Below are 8661 nucleotides of genomic sequence, written 5' to 3' on the forward strand. Positions count from 1 at the left end.
GCTTATAGCCCCAGGATGATTGATTTAGTCTATTGATCCTTTCTGTGTATAATTTGCATGCCTAAAAGCAATCCGTAGTGATTGGTTCGACTGTTATGAGTAGGACAACCATAGGGTGTCCAGGTTTGACTCATGCGAGAGTTGTGAGTCATGATTTGTGTGGATAGCTTTGGAAGTACTAGGTAAAGCAGCGGGGTAAGGTACGAGTAGGTGTGGAAGGTAGTATTTGGCCCGTACTACTGGAAGTACAGGACTCGTACCCAAACCCATGTTCTACCTAGGAATTCCAAAGGAAAACGGTATGGAAGTAACCTCGTTATGGATATCCTGATCATTATGTCTTTTGAAATGACAGTCCAACATGGTGGTTACGCAATTGGGATCAAGATCGGGATCCGGGGCTGGGTCGGGCGGCCCTACTGATGGTATTGATGAGAGGCTACGTGAGCTGATTGCGGCCGAGGTTACGAGGGGCATCCTTGACGCTACCCTAGTCATATTTGGGACGGTCAAGGAGGGTATGATGGAGATCATGGAAGAGAGACTTAGAGCACTCAGGGCCGATATTTCTGCGGGCCAGGGTGGGGCTCGAACCCCCTCGTTTAGGGAGTTCAAGGCATGTGGAGCTCCGAAGTTTTCTGGGGTCAGGGATCCCATTGTGAGCAGACACTGGGTGGCGGACATTGAGAATGCCCAGCGCACGAGTTCTTGCCCGGAGGAGGCAAAGGTTGGTTTTGCTTCCTATATGCTGAGGGACAGGGCCCGAGATTGGTGGGGCGAGATTACTAGTCAGGTGGGAGCAGCCGGTGTGGCTGACATGTCGTGGGCTGACTTTGTACGACGATTCGATAAGGAGTTTGCACCACCTATCGAGGTGCAACGGATGGTGAGGGAGTTTCATGATTTACAACAGACCACTGAGGCTGTGGCGGAGATCACCGCCAAGTTTCGAGAGCGAGCTTTGTTGATCCCTCAGTATGCGGCAGATGAGGACTTGAGGAGGACTCGATACCACTCTATGCTGAGAGAGGACATACGGGAATTTGTGAGCTTTACAGGGTGCAAAACCCTGAATGAGATGGTTGATAAGGGTCGTGAGAGGGAGATGGAGTTGGAGTCCCGCACGAAGCGGAAGACTGAGCAGGTTCAGGCAGTGGGGGCTCAGGCTAAGAAGCCTAAGACCTCCGATTCTTCGAGTAAGGGTCGGGGCCGGTGCGCCAAGTGCGGGAGATTTCATAGTGGGGCTTGTCGGATGGCCGGGACGTCGAGATGCTACTCATGTGGCCAGCAAGGTCACTTGAGTAAGGATTGCCCCAAGAAGGGCTTGATATGTTTTCATTGCAACCAGACAGGCCATAAAAAGGCCAATTGTTCAAGGTTGCAAGGAGGAGGAGGAGGATCTGTGACAGCGCCCGCACCCGCCAGTATGAGGATTACTGATGGCCGCCCTAAGGCAGAAGCTCCAGCAGTGAAGAGTCGCGCATTCCAGCTGACTATCGAGGAGGCTCGGGCCGCGCCAGACGTTGTGCCTGGTATGTGTTCATTATCCTCTGTCTCTTTTATGGTAAATGTTTGTATGTATGTTTATTATGCTTTGTATAGGGACCTTTCTGGTCAATGGTATGACGGCCCATGTCTAATTTGATTCGGGGGCTACCCTATCTTTTGTGTCTCTTGCGCTTAGCAAGAAATTCCGAGACGCGCCGGGGACTCTGGATACCCCGCTCGAGGTGGTGATTGGAGATGATCGCACCGTGAGTGCTGCGAGGGTGTGTCAGTGTGACATCCCCAAAATCTCGGCCAGAAAAGACCGATTCCATTTATGCTTTTTAAAACAGTTTCAGAGTAAATCCGTTTGATCTTAAAAGAGATGCGGAATTTGTTCCCAAAAACAAAACATGATAAAATAGATATTTATCAAAACATTTCATATAGAAATATGATTTCATTTCATAATCAAAAGTCGGGATGTCATGTTCCGATACAGATCATAAAGCATAAACGATGTCATTACAAGTCATTCAACAAATATATACATATGCAGACTTGTAAACAAAATAACTTGATGATTCGCCCATTCTAAGCTCTTGCGCCACTTCCTGTAATACAATTAAACTGAGTGGGGTCAGGCTTGGGAGCCTGGTGAGCATATAGGGTTTTCAAACCCACAATAATTATATTTAATTTCAACAATCAACAATAAACCCGATTACCCATTCCCGTTATCCTCACCTTACGTTCCTAAAAATAACGTCTATTATAAGGAACTTATTTCAGGATTTTCATCGGGACGGACATTACTGCAGAGGGGCTTCCTCAACAATAAGTGTCCTAAAGGCAACCATGTGGGGGATAGAGTACATCGGTGAACACGTCGTTCACAACACCTACAGGTAATGAGTCTGCTAGTGTTCCACAGGACAGTCTAGAATAGTCCGTGGTCGTCATCCATACTCTGCTGAATGACTAGAATAACACCAATAACACCGAGGCCTCTCATCTGTTTATTTCACACCAATTATCTACCCATGTTCTACCCAACATATTAGTAGATAAAAATATACATTTTATACATTGTTTAAAAACCTGTATAGCATGCTTTAATCAATACACATTCCACATAACAGATGAGGCATACACACATAACACGTATTTCATAGAGAATATACATTCACACATATAACCACAAAATATATACACGTAGCACGTATTTTATATTAAATACTTCATAATATTGCGTTGGAGAGAAAATAACTACACACTCACTTGATCAGAAGATGATCCGACAGCACTACGGCTTATAGAAGTAGTGTTTCTCCGTAGATCTGGAAGATCTTCACAAAAACCGGCTCCTCGCGGGCAGGGCTTCGGCTCGGGAATAACGCTCTTCGGGATTCTCGGGGCTTCGGATCTCGCTTCGGGGCTCGGGAATAATACCGGGGCTTCGGGGTATAATCGGCACGCAAATCGAGGCAAAAAGGCTAGAGAGAATGAGGAATTTGCAAAAGAAAAGAAGCTGCTTCGGACCTCCTTTTATAGCCTGATCCTCGGGGTTACGCGGGGCGTAACTTCGGGGTACGCGGGGCGTAATGCTTCGCAGATCGTCATCGCTTACGTCACTGGGCCCTCTACGTCATCGCTTACGACTTCGGACTACTCGAGTGCACCTCGCTGTACGCGGGGCGTACAGCAGTACGCGCTGCGTACTTCGGATAGACCGCCTCTCCTTTCTTCGGATAATATCGGATAAAAATGAATATAAATATTAAATATTTTATTAAACTTCAGAAATTCATATCTCCTTCATACGGACTCCGTTTTCGACGTTCTTTATATCCACGCGAAGGTGAGACTACGCTCTACAACTTTCGTTTAGACTCCGTCGGCTAATTTTGACTTTTATTTTTATTAATTATTTTTAGAAGGCTCGGACAGGAAAACTTCGTTATTAAATCATAACTTCTTCGTCCGATGTCCGTTCTCGCCTATCTTTTCATCGTTTCGCTACTAACAACGAGATCTCCGATTCTCATTTAGATTGTTTCGGCTAGAAATCGCTCGATCTCAAATCGAGTATTCGGGCTGCATACTGTCACGTCGAAACTTCAGAAAATCATAACTTCCTCATACGAAGTCAGATTTGGGCGTTCCTTTTATGCACGCTCTCGGTTTAACGAAATCTACGACTTTCGTTTAGATCGCTAAGGCTAAATATCGCTCTAACTTAAATTCATATTTTACGTCACTCGGCGTCGTGCCGGTTCCGTACCGAAACTTCGACAGGTCATAACTTCTTCGTTATAACTCGGATTTTGGCATTCCTTATATCTCCGGAATCCTTGTTTCAACCACTACAACTTTATGCAAAGATATCAGGCTTATCTCACACTTAAATTTTGACGCTTATTTTATTCTTAATTTAATTACATCACAAAATTAAGCAAATAAACACATAACACACAAATTCACAAATAATACATTTTATTATTTTCAAATTGGGGTTACAATGGCTAACCTAGACTATTACATTGCTAAAAAATGGCAAGCCTCGAAACACGGGCGTTACAGTCAGGACTGCGTCCTGAATGTGCACGGCGAAAGATTTCGCGTTGATTTGGTTCCCATACCATTGCGAGGATTGAAGGTGATTATTGGGATGGACTGGTTGGGGGCCAATGGGGCCATGATCGATTGTGAACGGAAGCTAGTCCGGGTTCGAACCCCAAGGGGGGAGAACTGGATATCCACAGCGAGAGGACCACGCAGGGTCCGACCCTCTGTTCAGCTGCGAGGGCGAGGAGGTTTCTGCAGCAGGGCTGCATGGGATTTTTGGCCTATGTTTCAGATACGCAAGTGGAGGTAGTGACGGATATCGATAGTGTACCAGTGGTGCGGGATTTTTGGGACGTTTTTCCTGAAGAATTACCCGGAATGCCTCCGGAGAGGCAGGTGGAGTTTCGTATTGACCTGGTACCCGGTGCCGCCCCGATAGCAAAGGAAACATATCGGTTGGCGCCACCTGAGATGCAGGAATTATCTGCACAGCTTCAAGAGCTACTAGACCGAGGGTTCATCCGTCCGAGTAGTTCTCCGTGGGGAGCTCTGATCCTTTTCGTGAAAAAGAAGGGCGGGTCGCACAGGATGTGCATCGATTACAGAGAGCTGAATAAGCTGACGGTGAAGAACCGTTATCCTTTGCCTAGGATTGACGACATGTTTGATCAGCTTCAGGGAGCATCGTGGTTCTCTAAGATTGATCTTCGGTCAGGGTACCATCAGATGAGGATTCGGGATGAGGATATACCGAAGACAGATTTCAGGACTCGTTATGGGCATTACGAGTTCGTGGTGATGCCATTCGGGCTCACTAATGCTCCGGCCGCGGGTGTGCAGGCCGATGTTGGATCAGTCGGTGATCGTTTTTATTGATGATATCCTGGTCTACTCCAAGATCAGGGAACAACACGAGCAGCATTTGAGAGAGGTTCTGGAGACCTTGAGGATGGAGAAACTGTATGCGAAGTTCTCCAAGTGTGACTTTTGGTTATGGGAAGTACAATTTTTGGGTCACATCATCAATCAAGAGGGTATTTCGGTTGGTCCAGCGAAGGTGGAGGCTGTGATGCAATGTGAAGTACCGCGGAATGCCTCGGAGATTCGTAGTTTCTTGGGTTTAGCGGGTTATTATCGGAGATTTATCCAGGATTTCTCCAAGATTGCGGTGCCATTGACCCGTTTGACCAAGAAGAATGTGGCTTTTCGATGGGGTGAGGATCAGCAGAGGGCTTTTGAGACCCTGAGGCAGAGGTTATGTGAGGCTCCGATCCTAGTCTTGCCCGAGGGATTGGACGATTTCGTGGTATATTATGATGCATCGATTTCAGGACTGGGTACGGTACTGATATAGAAGGGATGTGTGATCGCATATGCCTCGAGGCAGTTGAAGCCTCATGAGGCAAATTACCCCATGCATGACCTGGAGTTGGGGGCAGTGGTGTTTGCCCTCAAGATTTGGAGGCACTATTTATATGGGGTGAAATTCGTTGTGTATACCGATCACAAGAGTCTGAAGTATTTGATATACCAGCAAAACCTGAATATGCACCAGAGGAGATGGTTGGACGTACCAAAGGACTATGACTGCGAGATCCTATACCATCCAGTGAAGGCCAATGTAGTGGCCGATGCTTTGAGTCGCAAAGCGACGGGGTCGCCGATCAGGGGTATATGTATGAGGGTGACGGTGAGTCCACCCTTGATAGACATGATTCGAGAGGCTCAGGTCGAGGGGTGAAGAAGGAGAACTGGAAAGTAGAAAGAATTCGGGGGCAGTATCCTTTGTTTGTCAAGGATAGTCGTGGCTTGTTGACGCAGTGTGGCCGAGTATGGGTGTCGATGTTGGGTGGAGTGAGGCAGAGATTGTTAGAGGAGGCGCATAAGTCCAAATTTTCTATACACCCAGGTGTGACAAAAATGTATAGGGATTTGAGGATGAGCTATTAGTGGCCCTGCATGAAGCGGGAGATCGTCGGGTATGTGAAGCGATGCTTGACCTGTAGGAAGGTCAAGGCCGAGCACCAGCGACCTCATGGTAAGGTTCAGCCACTACCTATTCTCATGTGGAAGTGGGAAGAGATCACTATGGACTTCATCACGAAGCTACCGCGGACAGCGAGGGGAGTTGATGCCATATGGGTGATCGTGGATAGATTAACGAAGAGTGATCACTTCATTCCGATCTCCGAGAGTATATCTGCAGAGAAGTTGGCAGACATTTATGTTCGAGAGGTGGTGGCTAGGCACGGAGTGCCGGTATCAGTGATTTTAGATAGGGATGTTCGGTTTACATCCAGGTTTTGGAAGAATTTCCACGAGGAACTGGGTACTCAGCTGCATTTTAGTACGGCATATCACCCCCAGACCGACGGCCAAAGTGAGAGGACGATCCAGACACTGGAGGATATGCTGTGGGCATGTGTGCTGGATTTCGGAGGGAGTTGGGATACGTACCTCCCACTGGCATAGTTTTCGTATAATAACAGTTATCATGCCAGTATCGACCGAGCACCATTTGAGATGTTATATGGACGGAGGTGCAGGACCCTAGTGTGTTGGGATGAGGTTGGACATCGAGTGTTGGGGAGCACGGAAGTGGTACTTGAGACCACCAGACTGATTCAGCAGGTGCGCGACCGATTGCACATCACATAGAGTTGCCAGAAGAGTTATGCGGACCGACGGCAGACAGACCTCGAATTTCAGGAAGGAGACTTTGTCTTATTGAAGGTGTCACCCTGGAAAGGGATTATCTGGTTCCGCAAGAGGGGCAAATTGGGACCTCGGTTCATACGTCCGTTCAGGATCATAGCCCGGGTGGGCAACGTGGCATATCGTTTAGAGCTCCCGGAGGAGGTTAGTCGGATTCACAACACCTTCCATGTGTCTCAGCTCCGGAAGTGTGTTGCCGACGAATCTTCAGTCATATCCCTGGACAACATTCAGTTGGATGGAAGTCTGAATTATGTCGAAGAACCAGTTGCGATCATAGATAGGAAGACGAAGAAGCTCCGTAATAAAGAAGTGAAGTTGGTAAAGGTGCAATGGCAGCACCGGAAGGGTTCCGAAAGGACCTGGGAACCGGAAGATGAGATGCGAGGTTTCTATCCGGAATTATTTGGACCAGTAGGCTTCGAGGACGAAGCCTAATTCAAGTGGGGGAGAGTTGTAACACCCTGATCCCCAGGTATTAATATTAACATGGTTTTGGATTTTTGAAAACCTACTCAGCGAGTTGGCCTCTCTACTCGTCGAGTAGTAGCGGGTTTGGGCACGAGGTTTAATGATCTACTCACCGAGTCCGTTATGGTACTCGACGAGAAGATGCTGGCAGATGAAATCCTACATTCCAGGGCCTTGCACCCTATTTAAAGGGTCATTAGCCTCCCTCGGCCTCCCCTTTACAGCTCTATACCTCCCTAAAACCCTGATTCGAGTGTGAGTGTGTTCTTGGTGATTTTAAAGCTTAAAGGAGGGATTTGGTGAAGGAATCACTTGAGGAATCAAGCTAGAAAAATCAAGGGCTCGTGGGGATTCTAGATCTACTTCTGTGGAGCACTTTCTGAAGGTATTAAGCTGTCTCTTGGCTCGTTTCCACCCAAAACCCTCTTGTGCATGGATTCTAAGAAAGGGATTTTGTGTTTAAGCCAAGATCTGAAGTTGTAACTTAAGATTTGAACTCCTTTTGGCCTTAAGATGCATAAAGTTATCAGTGGATCTTAGCATGTACCTTCCCTCAAGTGTATGACCCCATTCCAAGCTTAGATTTGCTATTTTAGGGCCTTAAAGCCTTGCATGCACGTAAAGTTTGCAACTTTACATGGAAAGCATGCCTTAGGAGCCTAGATCTGTAGTTTGGAAGCATTGCATGGCTAAAAAGGGTCTGTATGGCTTGAGATATGTTAGGACTTGGCGAGTCACAGGGGATGACTCGGCGAGTCATTTGAAAGCAGGCATGGACTCGACGAGTTGGATGAACAACTCGGCGAGCCCGATGAATATTGCCATGAACTCGGCGAGTTGGATCAACAACTCGGCGAGTCGGATGAAGATTACCTAGAACTCGGCGAGTTGAAGAAACAACTCGGCGAGTCGAGTAAGATTTCTCAATGGTTGGATGTTCGTAGTCGTGTCGAGTGTCAAGCAAGGGAACTCGACGAATGACCTTAGATTATCAATCAAGATCGTATGAACTCGACGAGTCACCTCGATGACTCGGCGAGTAGATGTTATTCCGAGAAACTCGGCGAGTCACTAGTTGTACTCGGCGAGTTAAGGTCAACATGGACCGTTGACTTGACCTTGGCTGTAGTTGACCAGGATGGACTTTGGGGAAATGACTGGATATTGTATGACACTTTTTAGGCCATTGCGTGGAGCAGCCCGTGGGGTATATTTGGTCGCAGAGTGTCAGTTCAGCATTCGTGACAGGTGAGTTTCTCACCATACCTAAGGGTCTAAGGCACCAAGGCTGGCCCATTATGTGATTATGACATATATGTTATACATTTTGTGTCTTGTTATGTGATTGCGTGTTTTGCATGAAGACCTCGGGGGAAACCCGTGGCATTGGATGTAAGACCATGTGGGGTAGCCCATGGCAGT

Source organism: Lactuca sativa, chromosome 2, assembly GCF_002870075.4.
Source record: "Lactuca sativa cultivar Salinas chromosome 2, Lsat_Salinas_v11, whole genome shotgun sequence".
NCBI classification, from domain to species: Eukaryota; Viridiplantae; Streptophyta; class Magnoliopsida; order Asterales; family Asteraceae; genus Lactuca; species Lactuca sativa.